The sequence below is a fragment of the Triturus cristatus genome, chromosome 1_2 (genome assembly GCF_964204655.1).
Source record: "Triturus cristatus chromosome 1_2, aTriCri1.1, whole genome shotgun sequence".
NCBI lineage: Eukaryota > Metazoa > Chordata > Amphibia > Caudata > Salamandridae > Triturus > Triturus cristatus.
In genome coordinates, this window is record NC_140580.1 from 650,150,929 (window position 1) to 650,165,295 (window position 14,367).

General features: G+C 46.5%; 1 protein-coding gene across 2 annotated transcripts in view; it reads left to right on the forward strand.

The window, feature by feature from the left end:
- Positions 1-10,503: 10,503 nt before the first annotated feature.
- Positions 10,504-14,367, forward strand: part of PRXL2A (peroxiredoxin like 2A) — a 228,329-nt gene continuing 224,465 nt past the window's right edge. The window contains exon 1 of one of the 2 annotated variants that reach the window (XM_085608105.1): positions 10,504-10,661. The gene's annotated coding sequence lies outside the window, so the exon portion shown is untranslated. The remainder of the gene's footprint in view (positions 10,662-14,367) is intronic. The other variant, XM_085608113.1, reaches the window with a different exon arrangement.

Genomic DNA, 14,367 nt, shown 5'->3' on the forward strand with positions numbered 1-14,367 from the left:
TACAATTCAAACAAGCATTGATAGTTACAATAAATAGCACTGGAATCATAGGGCCCCAGGGGGGGACCAAACCATATATTAAAAAAGTGGTATAAGAACCACGACAATTCTACAGACAGTGCCTAGGGCACTTAGGGTCGCTGGCCCCTTACGAAACCACCCAAGGTAGTGAGGAAGGGGATCCCCGGGAGACGCGTGCAGTGGTATAAACTACTGTCTGGATCTCTATTAAACCCTATGGAGAATGTCGCGGTTGGAAATTGCAAGAATCTAAACACTTCTAGCAGGAGTTCAAGTTCAGCAGCTTAGAGTTAAGCTCTTGGAGGGCCCACACCCACGATAGTACCGAGGTACCACTGTTACCTGCCCCAGGGAAGCCGGGTGCATAGGTCGTTTTCGATGTCGGGTCGCGATCTCGTTTTCAATGGAAAAAGGTGAAGAACTGCTGCTGGCGTGAAGCGTCGTTGATGTCGTGTAGATTGAAGATGTAGATCTTGAAGGTAAGGACCTGAAAGCAGAGGGGACAGAGTCTGGGTCACGGCACAGTGACCAGGGGGCTCAGGAGAAAGAGCCCTTCAATGTCGGGAGCTTCCAGGTGGAAGATGGGTAGCTTGGATCAGCAGCCACGGGGTCCAGGAGGCTTCAAGGAAGTCCAGCTTCTGGAGGGAGACTGTCCCACGAAGGATGAAGGCCGCTGCGGTGTTAGTATCCGGATTGGATCCACTAAGTTTTGGCAACCGCAACCCACGCAAGGATCACAAAACAGCTACGGTACAGACCCACGAGGTCTGAGTAAGGTCTCCAGCAAGGAGACTGTAGAGCAGGCCTGGAGCAACCAGGGTAGCCCTTTAAAGTAAAGATTGACCTCCGCTAGGGCCCACCAGTCGAGAGACAAGGGACCGCGGGAGGTGGCCATTTGGAGTGCGTAAAGATGAGCCCACGGGTCGCCGGAGCGGGCTGGAGCATTGTCCATTGGCACAAGTAATGCTGAGAGGTTGGCTCAATAATGGGCCAAAGCACAACTTCCCTACTGCTCGGGGTCGTGTGCTGTGCAAGAGGTGGCCGGTGTCCTGGGGTATTGAGGATCTCGGCACCCACGGGGTCCACGGTGCTGAACTTTGCTGTGCACACTCACTGGCCTCTGGGATGCTTGGAAACCCACCTCAGGGTAGGCAGAAGTCTTCGATGTCCGTAGGAGCAGCGGAGTTCCAACCGGGTCACTTGCAGTGTTTCAGGTGCCTGCCAAGCGGGGGGGTATCTCCTTTACCCCAAGGGAGATTTCTTCATTCAGCTGTGCGGCAGCAAGTCGAAGGTTCAAGTCTGTGAACTCCAAGATTAATCTGAGGCTCTGGGGACCCTGCACCCACCTTTATCCAGAGATTAGGGGAGTGTCTGAATCAGAGCCCACCAATGAGAGTTCAGGCGAGAAAGGGTGGCTACACCCTCTCCCCTTTGTGTGTTTTCCTGCCTGGGCAGGGGACAGGATGCCCCTGAACCGGTTTGAGGCGGTGTATGCAGAAGTAGGCACTGGAGAAGCCTACGTGCAAGTCTGAAAGACATCCTATGGTGCACCCACCCAGTTCCAATCCACATAGTCTGTCTGGGGAGGTGGGAACACCTCCCTGCAGCAAGATCCCTATTGTCCAGCTGCCGTGGCTGGAGTTCTGCCCAGCAACAGGCAGCCAGAGACGTGTGGGTGGCGGGTAGCATCCATTTTGTACTACGTGTGCACTTTTAAATTGGTGTCTAAAATCTGCCGCTTTTACCATATCACCCCTCTAGAAGGGGGGAATCATGCCCTCACTCCCATGGCTGGATTGGGGGTATGATTCCACGATGTTTGACACCAAACATGACATGGTTCTGTGCAGCCACTCTCAAGTTATCACGCTATCGCGATTACTTATAATGCGGTTAAGAGTATATGGTATGGCTGCACTACAAACAACCCAGCAATAGTTTTTACGAAGGTTGCAGAGGGGCCCTACTCAGGTAGGGGTTCCCCCTCACACATATCTCAGCACCCTGCCTTGTAGGATTAGCAAGACCTGCCTTAGGGGTGGCCTATGAGGATATATGTGTTGTATTTAAGTGGGATACAGGATACCTATATCCCTGTAAGGGGTGCCAGCACCACCTTACCCAGACTACAGTAGTGGTCTGGTGGTGTCAGTTTGTATGGCTGTCCCAGGGGTGGCACAATAAGAGCTGCAGCCCCTGGTAGGCCTCTGAGGGACCCAATCCCTGGGTACCTAGGGTACCATCTACAAGGGGCTAATAGGGTGTCCTCAGTATCCAATTGGTATGTACCTAGGGTACTCACATCAGTTTAGAGAGGAAGCAGATAGGCTGGGGTCCTGGACAGCAGGGCCACAGCCTGGCTAGAGTCAAAAAACTGTCAAAACACCAGGAAAAAAATGGGGGCAACCATATAGTCAGATTCCACCTTCCTACAAGGCCTAAGTGTCCCAAAATGGAACCCAAGGCTCTCCATGTATTGTACCATCCACAGACATGCATACATGTGTACAGCATACATGCAGTGCACTGTACTGTATCCTTCATGTACTGTACCACTTACAGGCACACATTCTTCCGGCACTTGCTTAATAAGCATGCACTGCCCAGCACTGTACCCTTCATGTACTGTATCACTCATAGGCACACATCCATCCATCAATTGAACTTATCAAGCACACACGGCATCCTTCATGCATTGTACAACTCAAAGGTGCACATACACCCAGTACTTGCACCTATCCCGCACACACCGCATCCTTCATGTACTGTACAACTCACAGGTATAAATACACCCAGCACATGCACTTATCCTGCATGCACTGCAGGTGCTGTACCACTTACAGGCACATGCACCTCAAGCAGATGCATACATCATGCACGGACTACTCAGTACTCTATTATCCCTGTACTGAACCCTTCCCAGGCACACATACACAGAGCACAGATACGTCACCACTTCTGCACTGCGCAGCACTTCACACCAATCTGATGTAACCAAGGGTAAGTTAAGCACACAGTAGCTGAACTTTAAAAAGTTAGTGAGCCTGTAGGCTTCAGTCCAGTGACACAGTTTAAAAAGGACTTTTTCACTCCTACTGATCACCACACACTATGCTGTCACTGCCGTTATTGCGCTGCTTAACTCCTGGCGAAGGCCGTACCCTTCCACCACTATGAAGATAGCGCGTTGGGCGCTCCTCCTGGTTCAACAAGACCACAAACCATCAGACAGGTCTATGTCATGGTACCATTCCAGAAAGGACGAAAAACATCACCGCCAGAAAAAATCCTTAGGGAACACAATGAAGTGAGGAAATTCCCTGTGGGCTCCATATCAGAAGCCGGTTTTGTCCATGATGGCAACCCTTGAGAGGAACAAAAGTGTAGAGAGAACCTGCTGTAGCATATCCTGACCTCCAATAGCGTATCTTCATGAAACTGGCCTTGTGCACTCCGGATGCTGGTGCTTCCCACAATGCACCAATAATATACTCCCTATGATCTAACCCACATCCCTTAAGAGCTCCCTTCAATATGGCAATGAACTGGTATATTCTAAAACATGAGGCCCGTTTACATTATCCAATAGTGCCTCCCATTCTCCTGACTATATATCAATGCAATCTGCTTTGAGCCTAAACGGTCATATTATTGACGTTTACCGGAACTGATGAATCACCCATGCACATCTACCTAACTGATCCGTTTTGGTGAGCAAAATCTTAAAACCACGCCTATCTTCCTCCCCCCAATATAGATCCTTCTCAACAACCCTGCCCTCGCTCATAAATCCTGGGCACTGTGACATCACTTAACCTCAGCACCCCAAAAAATGTGATAACAAAAAAAAAACCACTGAAATAAAGAAGCCTCATAGTGGGGTGTTCACAGTCTCAGCATTGTTGCTTCCAAGGTCATCAGCGAAATCCCTTCCCATCCGTCCGGGATAGCCTTTTTCCACCTGCCCCAACCTATCATCATGTTCTTGATTAAGAACCCAGTGGGTGATTCACTCCTGGTGACACGGTTTTTAATGAAAAGCATAATTGTATAAACATGGTGTAATTAACATAATGAATTTGAGATATTTACAAAGTACCTGTGTTTATTTTAACATAAATAATGTGGGCCTCCATTTCAAAATGGTTGTTACTGACTGTTGCCATCTTATTCACACACGCAGTCATCTTTCTGTCTTTCCTGATCATGCACTCATCACTCAGTAGAAACTCTTTTATGAAATACAATGTCATTCTTTCATGTACAACATGATGCTTCAATTTCAAGCTTCAATGTTGTGTTAACAAAGTGAATGATTTCTTAAGGCCTCACCTATAGGGACCGCAATGTACTTTCTCATGAGAACATTACCTTAACTTGTAATAAGAATGTGTACTAACTATAAGGGGTCACAGGAGCACCAGGGATGGGAATGGCACTGTAAAAGCCTGTGGGACAGTTCTGACAAATTTGATTTCAAAATGTATTGTTCTTTCTGTATTAATATTCGCTGGGATTTTGGGCCTTTGCACATTCACACCAACATTTATGAGGTTGACTTCATTTTAACCTATAAAATGACCTTCACCCAGAGGTAGTTGGATTCATTCTTCCCTGATCTCTAGAAGACGACACTCTGACAGTTTGATTTCTGAGGCATTCTCTTTTACCTGACATTTAGCAGATGACACTATTGTTGATTGATCTCTGATTTGTGACCTATTTACTGAGCTGCATTATACTATTTTCTGCTATTTAATGAGTTGCCCAGAGGGTGATGGGTTCAATCTCCCCTGATGTTTAGAACACAACACTCTGTAGGTTTGAATTCGGAGTTGATTTATTTCCCCTGATTTTAGTAGGCGACACTTCTTTTGTACTCATCTCTGTTTGTAACCTATCTACTTATCTGCATTATACTCTGTTTTGCTGTTTCGTGAGTTGCAGTTCATTCTCAGCTTCATCTTATATGTTTTATATGTCAGATGATTAATTGACACTTTGCCATTGATTTTGCTTTCTGTAATGCCTTTAAACTTTTAATGAACCTTCATGGTTTTAGTTTGTAATACTTGTCAGTCTTTATTGTGAATCAACAAACAAATTGTGAAGCCTAATGTGCTTTACATTTAATTCTGAAATGTTATTTGATATTGAATTTACATGTTGACCAAGTCCATTTGTGGAGCAATAAAATCCCAAAGGAGATTAACACAGCTCCCGGTTCATCAGTCAATAATGCTTTAGATTGAAGGTTGAGGAAAAAGCACTACATCACCACTATTCCTAGTCTTAGCCATGAAGTGCTGAGCTGCTAGCTTTAGACCCACCCAAGACTTCCACTTACCGTTTTCTCTGACCTATAAAATAAATTCTGCTGTAGCCTCTGTAAGCCACTGCCTTGTGGTCCATGTACTTAAAAAGCCAAGCCCTGTAGTCCCCTCTACCTGTTTAAAAGATATTCAAAGACTGCTTTGTGACGGTGCGTAGTGCCGTCACATTCCGAAGGTGGGAAGGGTGTAATTTCCTCTGAAGTCAGCACCAATCACCTGAAGTCGTCGACCTTGCAGCAAGTGAAAGCATCAGCGATTACATTTTTACAGCCTCCAACAAACTAACTTTGGGGCATATTAACAAGGGCTTTATCTCCACTTTTTTGGCTTTAAAAGCCAAAGAAGCGGAGATAAAAATATCGCCCTATCAACAACAGGGTGCTAACATGCAAAATCGCATGTTGGCACCCTTTTTCACTAAGCTTCCCTTTGCATCTCTAATGAGATGCAAAGTGGGCGTTCCAGAGCAAAATATTAGGAGAAATGTCGCTAAGCGACATTTCTCCTATTATCAAGCTTCACGCTAACCCTGTTAGAGACAAAAAAAGCAGCTCTAACCACGGTTAACGCTGCTTTTTTACGTCTGCTAATTTTCAGACGTAGCCATGTAATCCAATGGGAGGTGGATTACATGGCTAAGTCCACCATGGGCTATCAATAAGGATATCCCTATCCTTGTAGTTTTATCGCTGCATTACCAGCGATAACCTCACAAAATGCCGCTATCGCTGGATTTTTTATCGCCTAGGCGGTTAGCGTTGTTAATAACGCGATAACCAGGCGATATTATACAGCGATAGCGGGCGTTAAAAAAATTAACCCTAAGAGCCCTTAGTGTTAATGTTCCCTGTTCCTTGTTAATATGTCCCTTTGTTTTAACTGTTTTTCTTTGCATTCTGGGGCCCATAGGGCCTGATTACGAGTTCAGGTGCTATTTATTGCACCTGTTTAGTAATGATACCGCAGGGTACGTTATTTATTGGGTGAGATAAATAACACATATTACAAGTTATTGAGGAATATTATGCAGATTTTGGTGTTTAGCGCACCAAAATCCACATGACACGGTAAATACCTACCATATGCTTTCCCCTGATATATTTTGGCAGATCTGACCTGCCAAAATGTATTTAAGGTTGAGCTATTAAACACATCTGATAATTATTGGATGCGTTAAATACCTTCATATGCGTAATTCTTACCCATGCTTAAACAGGGGTTTTTGATTACCCAATTATAAATCAGGACTTTAAGTCTCAAAATGTGAATTAAAAAACCTTGCCTCGGGTAGATAATCACGCATGGACATGGAACACTTGGCATGTATGCTACAAATGGTTATGTCTGATCACTGTTTACATTCTCCCCTGCCAGTTACCTACCAATTTGTAATAATACTTTAGGCCTTTCCTTAAGTCACGTTTTTTTAATGGAATAAAGCAAACTACAGAATTCAAATTTAACAAGCATTTGCAATGCAATAGGTCTCGCATTTATAAGAGTTTGAGCTATTGGCATTGTAAAATTACAATGCCTTTTATTTATGTTTTGGTTTTAAAACAAATAAAAGGCATTGTCATTTACAATGTCAGTAGCATAAATTCGCATAAAAGCAGTGTGTGGAGTGCAGCAGTGTGCGGCGTGCAGCAGTGTGCGGCGTGCAGCAGTGTGTGGGGTGCAGCAGTGTGCGGCGTGCAGCAGTGTGCGGCGTGCAGCAGTGTGTGGCGTGCAGCAGTGTGTGGTGTGCAGCAGTGTGTGGCGTGAAGCAGTATTTCGTGTAGCAGTGTGAGGCATGCAGCACTGTGTGGCGTGCAGCAGTGTGCGGCGTGCAGCAGTGTGCGGCGTGCAGCAGTGTGCGGCGTGCAGCACTGTGTGGCGTGCAGCAGTGTGCTGCGTGCAGCTGTGTCGTGCAGCATGCAGCAGTGAGTAATGCAGCAGTGTGCAGCAGTGTGTGCCGTGCAGCAGTGTGTGCCGTGCAGCAGTGTGTGGCGTGCAGCAGTGTTTCGTGCAGCAGTGTGCGGCGTGCAGCAGTGTGTGGCGTGCAGCAGTGTGTGGCGTGCAGCAGTGTTTTGTGTAGCAGTGTGCGGCGTGCAGCAGTGTGCGGCGTGCAGCAGTGTGCAGCGTGCAGCAGTGTGCGGCGTGCAGCAGTGTGTGGCGTGCAGCAGTGTTTCATGTAGCAGTGTGCGGCGTGCAGCAGTGTGCGGCGTGCTGCAGTGTGCGGCGTGCTGCAGTGTGCGGCGTGCAGCAGTGTGTAATGCAGCAGTGTGTAATGCAGCAGTGTGTAATGCAGCAGTGTGCGCAGCAGTGTGTGGCGTGCGGTAGTGTGCGGCGTGCAGCAGGGAAGAAGAGAGACATCCACTATAAGCAGCCAGAGGATGAGACAGTGGAGCAGAGAGGCAGGCATCAGATCACCGACAGGCACACGATAAGACAGGGATGGGATGAGAGATCGAAAGAGAGGAATGGGGCCGACAGCGCAAGGGGCCGACAGCGCAAGGAGCGAAAGATGGATGGGAGATGCATTCAAACAGATAAAATGAGATAGGGGAATACAAGCATTGTGAATAGAGCAAGTTAAGAAGAAATCCACGCCAAGCAATCAACACCATGAAAAGAGACAATAGGAGAGCGACAGAAGCAGGGTGGGAGACAAATGGACGTGAAAGGGAGACAATAGACAGGAAGAGCAGAAGAGCGCATGGAGGGAGGCAGTGACAGGAAAGGAGACAGATGGATAGTGGCAGGCAGAGACAGGGGGACAAGTAAAGCAGCAGGCTGTGTGTGCCGTACAAAGAGACAACAGACAGCAGGAACAGTCAACAGCCATGTAAAGACAAGATAGCGGCAAGGAGACAGGCAGGGAAAAGGATCACCAGGGACAGGGAAAAAACAGACCAGAAGACGGACAGGAAAACATACGGAAAGGGCAGAAGTGGAGCATGACTGATACCGAAAAAAGGCATGCAATGCAGACGGGGAAAGAGCACAGAGGAAGGCAGGGCGTGGGGCAAGAGGAGAACCCAAAAGAGAGGGATAGGAACAACAAGTCTACGTACGCATCAGGCCGGCCAGGAGTTTTCACGTGAATCGGGTCTCACATAACCGCTCCTCGTCTTTTAAAATACATATAAGAATGAATTTAATCATTTTCTATGGCAGAAAAGGGGAGCGGACAACAAACTAGCTAAAGTTTCCTACGGATTTATATTTTATGTATATGGTAAAATCGACGGTGGTTTCTTGTTTAAAACCCTTTAAGTGTCATTGCAGCCATTACATCCATAATGCGGAAAGTAGCGCAGTGAGTGAACGGTGGAAATGTTTATCATTTTCTCTGAAACTTCATTATTGTAATAATTGGCAAACTATTTTTGAAAAAAGTACCTAACAAACGGCACACCCGTACATAACATAATTTGACACCTGGGTACGCAGCTCGGACAGTCTCCTGAGCGCCATGCATGGTTCTACGACTATGCCATGCTTGCCTCTTCCGACATAGCGGGTTTTCCCAACTGAGAACAAAACGGATTTGTTCCTTTGGTGGGGGGAGGGGTTGTTTTTCTTGCGTCTAACTTGTCAGACTGTCTATTAAGCAGGAGCCTTAGAAATGCGTAATTATACCACTGGCACAGACGGTGTCCCATCCAAGAGAATGCTCCAGTTTTAAGTAGTTTAAAAAAAATATTGTCTAAGAGTTAAAGAGCGAAGGGGCGTCAGTGTGTTTTTTTTATGTATTTGTATCTCGAACGGAAATGCTGATCGGAGATGTTACAGTCCGAATTTTTAAGTTTCACATTTGCTGCTTGACAAAACAGATTAAGGCGCAGAAGGGTGGAGCGTAAAGGGAATACAAAATAAATAGTGATCCGGGTGCACTTTGACCAAGTGATGTCTATGGGGGAAGGAATGCTTCGATGCCGTTTACCTAAAAAGAACAAGTGAGAAATCAGGAGACAGGAGGAGGAGACTGAGTGAAGTGGAACATTTGGGGGGGAGGGGCGGGGGGCGGGAGGGTGAAGAACAAAGGAGAAGCCCTGAGGCCAAAGTTTACCTTAGACAAGCGCGCACTGAAGTTGACGAGGAGGGAGTGGGAGGGGGGAGTGGGGGCGGGCACAGTGCAAATGGTGTGCACTTTGAAGTCCTCAGTGGCCGCGCGGCTCACTGACGGACATCAAAGGGGCCGCGAAGTGATCAGGCAGTGCTTTTCAGGCTGCCAAATGGTGCGCGCGGCCGGCGCACATGCACTGTATTTGGAGGCCTGAAAAGCACTGTTTGCACTTCCAAAACTCGCTTACTATAAGTCTCGCCAGAGCAGCGCTAAAGCGCTGTCTCAGGCGAGACCTAAAAATGGACTGCAGAAGCTAGTCGCGCACGGATCTAGTAAATTTGGCATAGTTGTATTTGTAACATGCTACTTGGAATAATATGGCTAGAAACGCACTTAGCTCTGAAGCATCTTCTGCGTGAAGTTGCAATGCTCACGAAATGACCGGCTTCCAAACAAACAACAGAAGCACCTGCAACTTCCATTATACCACAATGAAAAAATATCACATCAGATGATAAAAATCACGAATGTGGTTTGGTTGTGCCACTAGCAGCAGCGTTTCCCGGGCAGAAAGTCGTATTTGTATTCTAATGTAAACACTAAAAGCACCGACAGTCTTGCCCTATGCCCCGCAGCTTCGCAAATATAAAACGCATGATATTTATTGTAAAAGACTAGAGAATTAGATTAAGGAGTAAAGTCCTGCCCGTATTGGTTATCAATTCACAGCGCGCTGGCACCATCTTTGAAGGACAAGTCCTCCATTTGTTATTGCTATCGAAACTTTTATTATCCCTATTCGTTTTTAAAAGTTCAGTAGTATGGATTTTGCTTTTTTTGACTTTATACACGTCAGAAAGTAATTCGTATTTGATTTAAAAATGTAAACGTATCATTATTTTTGGTATTGTACATATTTTTTTTGTGTTTGAAGGAAAATATCAGATCTTCCAGTTAGAAATTCATACTGCTTTAAAAATCTAAAAGGTTTCTGAAAACAATCATAACGTTTACGAAACGAGGGCATTCCAAGATGGCCGCATTATTCGGGTATGTAGAAGGGACCTGTTTTTTCCTCGTCTTCTGTTTGCCTTTATAGCTGGCAGCCCGGTGACTATGGGGATTATTGCTTCTGAATACGATTGTGCATAGTGTGATCTGAAGTAGTACTCGGGAATAGAGCATTTTGCTTCGAGGTGATGCCCTACCTGAAGACCAAGCAGGCGCCGTAAGAGGAGTCTTTAAATAGTTTTGCTGTGAGTACTGAGCATTGAGCGCTTGGCACGACGCTAGACTTGTATTTAACATCTGCACCAGAAAGTTTAGGTAGTTTTACATGAAAAAATAATTTATGTCGGGATATCGTCCTGGCATGTTCTATGACGCTTTACGTTTTGTATTTCTGAGTGAATGAGGCGCGATTTAAAGGAAGGCGGGTATCTGAAAAATATATTTGAGAACACTAAGTTCGATCTAGAGCAACGCCCCCCACATCATCCGTGAGGTCATTTGAAAGGTCCGGCTTTTTATTTACCATTACACTGCATTTTAGGACTTGTAGATTCATTTTACATTGTAAGCATGGGGATTAAAATAATATGTAAAGTTCTAGTCATTAGAAAGCAAAGACTGATTGAAGATGCCCCATGTGATATCGTACCCATAACGGCAGTTATGAGCGTTACATATATGTACTCTACTCATTGACCCATGAAAGTCTGTCACTTATAGTCTCATGCATGCCATCTTGTTTTTTTAAGAACAGATTTTATTTGTCAAATAACAAATATTGCGCAGAGCACTGTAACCCAGCAACTCGTGCATACAGAATGTACATTGAATTGACTTTGACGATTTCAATAGGACAACTGAAGAGCAATGCATTTAAAATATTAGCAAAAAGAAACAAAACAAAAACCCCAGAAACCCACCCCCCACCGCACTCACACCTACCCCAGAGCACCACCACAAGAAAACAGTCTTGTCTACCTAGGCATGATTCAACAGTACCCAAGAGGCAATATTACATGTTGACTAGAGTGGGAGGGAAGCCAGGTCGGGGGACCTGGCTACGGAAACAGGTTCCAGCTCTAAGCCACGGTACTCTGCCCATCGCTTCCATATTTTATAATGCTTAAGCGGGCACCCCCTTGCCACAAAGATGGGAATCTCCAGACCCATACAGAAATCCATGCCATTTTTCCACGCAGATACTGAGGGCTCCCTCGGAGCCTTCCAGGCTCTGGCGATATCTCTCTTGGCCAAAGTGAACCCTAATAACATAAGATTCATGCATGCCATCTTGATCCTGCCAACTCCCATGCACGATATTTGCTCTATGCTGCTTCTAATACTGCAGCACTGTTACAAAACCGGACTCCATTAACTAAACGCCACTCCCTCTTCCAGCCTCCCGGGGAAACGCCCGATTCCCAGTACAGCCAGTCCGGCCTTGCATTCAGCAGTATGGTTGAAAATGCAGACATTGATGTAGAAGCTTACATGAAACTATAGTCTTCACTTCACCCACATATATATTCCCAGGCTTTACTTTGCTCAAACCAGTGTACAAGAACAATCAGCAAGGAAAGGACAACAGAGCATGGTATTGTTGCAAATATCAGGAAGGTCAGTAGAGTAAAAGTGCAGGACAGAATGAGCCAATAAATCAAGTTTTGGAAAAAAGTGCTTCTGTGGCATGGACAGCAGTGGAAAGGTGTGCATGTCTAATACTGAGACTAACAACAAAGTCTTGTGACACAGTGAACATGAGCACTTGGCACACATCTGGGCATATCCGTTGTATGGGTGTGTTCAGACAGACGGCTGTCTTGTGCACTCTAGGACTCAAGTTGCACCCTACTCACAATGCCAAAATTGGACGAAACCGGTCTGGGTTTGCTTGTGTTCCCATTCAAAGGTGACCTGGTCTAGCTGTTCTGACTGGACTGTCGCATATAAGAGCCAGACCAAGACTGATTTGCATACGGCTGGTGCCTGTCTGAGGTGGTATGGTGGGCAAAAAGGGGCCTAATAATTACCAGTGGCTGAGATTAATAAAGGAATCTACCAATCACATTTTTGTTTTCCGCAGTGCGTGCAATGGGTATGCTGAGACAAGGGTCCTATGCTCGCTGTGTTATTTTGCACAAGTTGCACCCCACTGAGGAAGACCAAAAGGCAGAAACCAGTCTGGAGTTCCTTATGTCCCCTTTCAGAAAGGGCCTAGTCGTTGAGGCTGGACTAGGACTTAGGCTGGTTTATCCTTTGCTGGTTCCTGTCTGAGGTGGCATGTTGGGTAAAAAAAATGATGCTTAGATTGTGACCCAAAGTAATTTACGGTGGCTGAGATTAAGTCAAGCAATCCACACATCCCATTTTGTTGTCTAATTCTCCAAGAATGGTAAAAGAAACATGCATGTAAAAAGCAGCAAAGCAGATAGTTCCTAATTGGCACATTTGCCAGGACTATGCTGCAGACCTGCTAGCTCAGATGATGCCTCCGTGTCACACTGAATCTATATTTTTCACAGGGGATTACAATAAAGACACTGGTTCACACCATGAAGACTAGGTGAGGTACTTGTGTTGTCGGGGAACAGCAGGCATTGTCTTAAACATGGAAGAAAGCCTTTGGTCGGAACTGCAGGCATTGTCTTAAACATGGAAGAAAGCCTTTGGTCGGAACTGCAGGCATGGTCTTAAACATGGAAGAAAGCTTTTGGTCCTAGTTGTTCTCCAGCTGAGAGTCAGATGGGCACTTACTCGGCTTTCCTCCATTCCTAAGGTGTGCGACCCGTTAATTAGCAAAACAGACTTAAATTACATTACTATAATAAGTTTGCGCTCATTTACTATTAAAACTGTCTCAAATTATAGACACGATAGAACAGTATTCACCCTTTGAGTGCTTAAAAATGGTAATCTTGCCGGATTTTTGTTTCACGCTCTGATCTGAGAGATCAGACTCCAGCAGTTATACAATGTTCACTTTTTATCAAATTGCAGCACAAGGAAAAGAAGGCATTTTACTGGCTGTTAGAAGAGTGATTTAAGTCATATGAAACTACGAGGTGCAGTCTCTTGTTTATTTTGGGATCCATTCTTTCTGATTGGTAATTGCATGGTGTGCTGTTGTGGTGAAATAATGCCTCGGGGTACTGCGCCCAAGTGTGAATGCCGCTGCCCGCGTCCCAAGCAGTGGGACATCAGCAGGGCAGCATTCTAGTGGCCGCCCGTCGGAGCCTTCCCCCCCCCCCTTGCTGCCTCGCGCGCGAGGCCTACGCCCACTTGGGAAAACCCCCTATCGCGTGGAGCTGGGGGCGGGCTGGGGGGGCGCGGCTTACTCCCTACTTAGTGGGCTCTCTCGCCCAGTTCCTCCTCTGTCTCCTGCGCGCCGGACCCAGCCTGGACACGCGTTCCTGTGCCGCTCCTCCTGGCCGCACGCATTGTCCTCTTGTTTGCACCGCTCAGCTGTGGTCTGAAGCAGCCGTCGACTGGCGAGGTCTCCCTTATCTTGCGGTGTGTCGTCGTCGGGTCCGGCTTTATTTGCGACGGTGTTGTTGACGATCTGGGACCGCCGATGGTCGTAGGACAGCTGGTCTGAATCGTGAGCTTTGCAGAGTGGAGAGAGCAGGGCCTCGGGAGTAGAGCATCTCGTGGTGATCTTTAGTTGCGGTGGGATTCCCCGCTCAGATGCTTTCGGTGTTGGTGCGTTGGAGCACATGGAGGTAAGGGTTGGGGGTCCTTGGTCTTTGTGGTGAGCAGGGGCGGGGGAGGTGTATTTAAATAAGTTAAGACAGGGAGCTGTAACACGGTGCCCCCTTGCGCCCCCCCCCCCCTTTTCCCTGCGGCGGCTCGGTTCGGAGAGCGGAATGACGTGCCTTAGACGTGGTACGCATCGGTAGTCTCTAGTTTCCCGGTAATCCTTTCTAAACTGGTATAGCCAAGAACGTCTTCTCC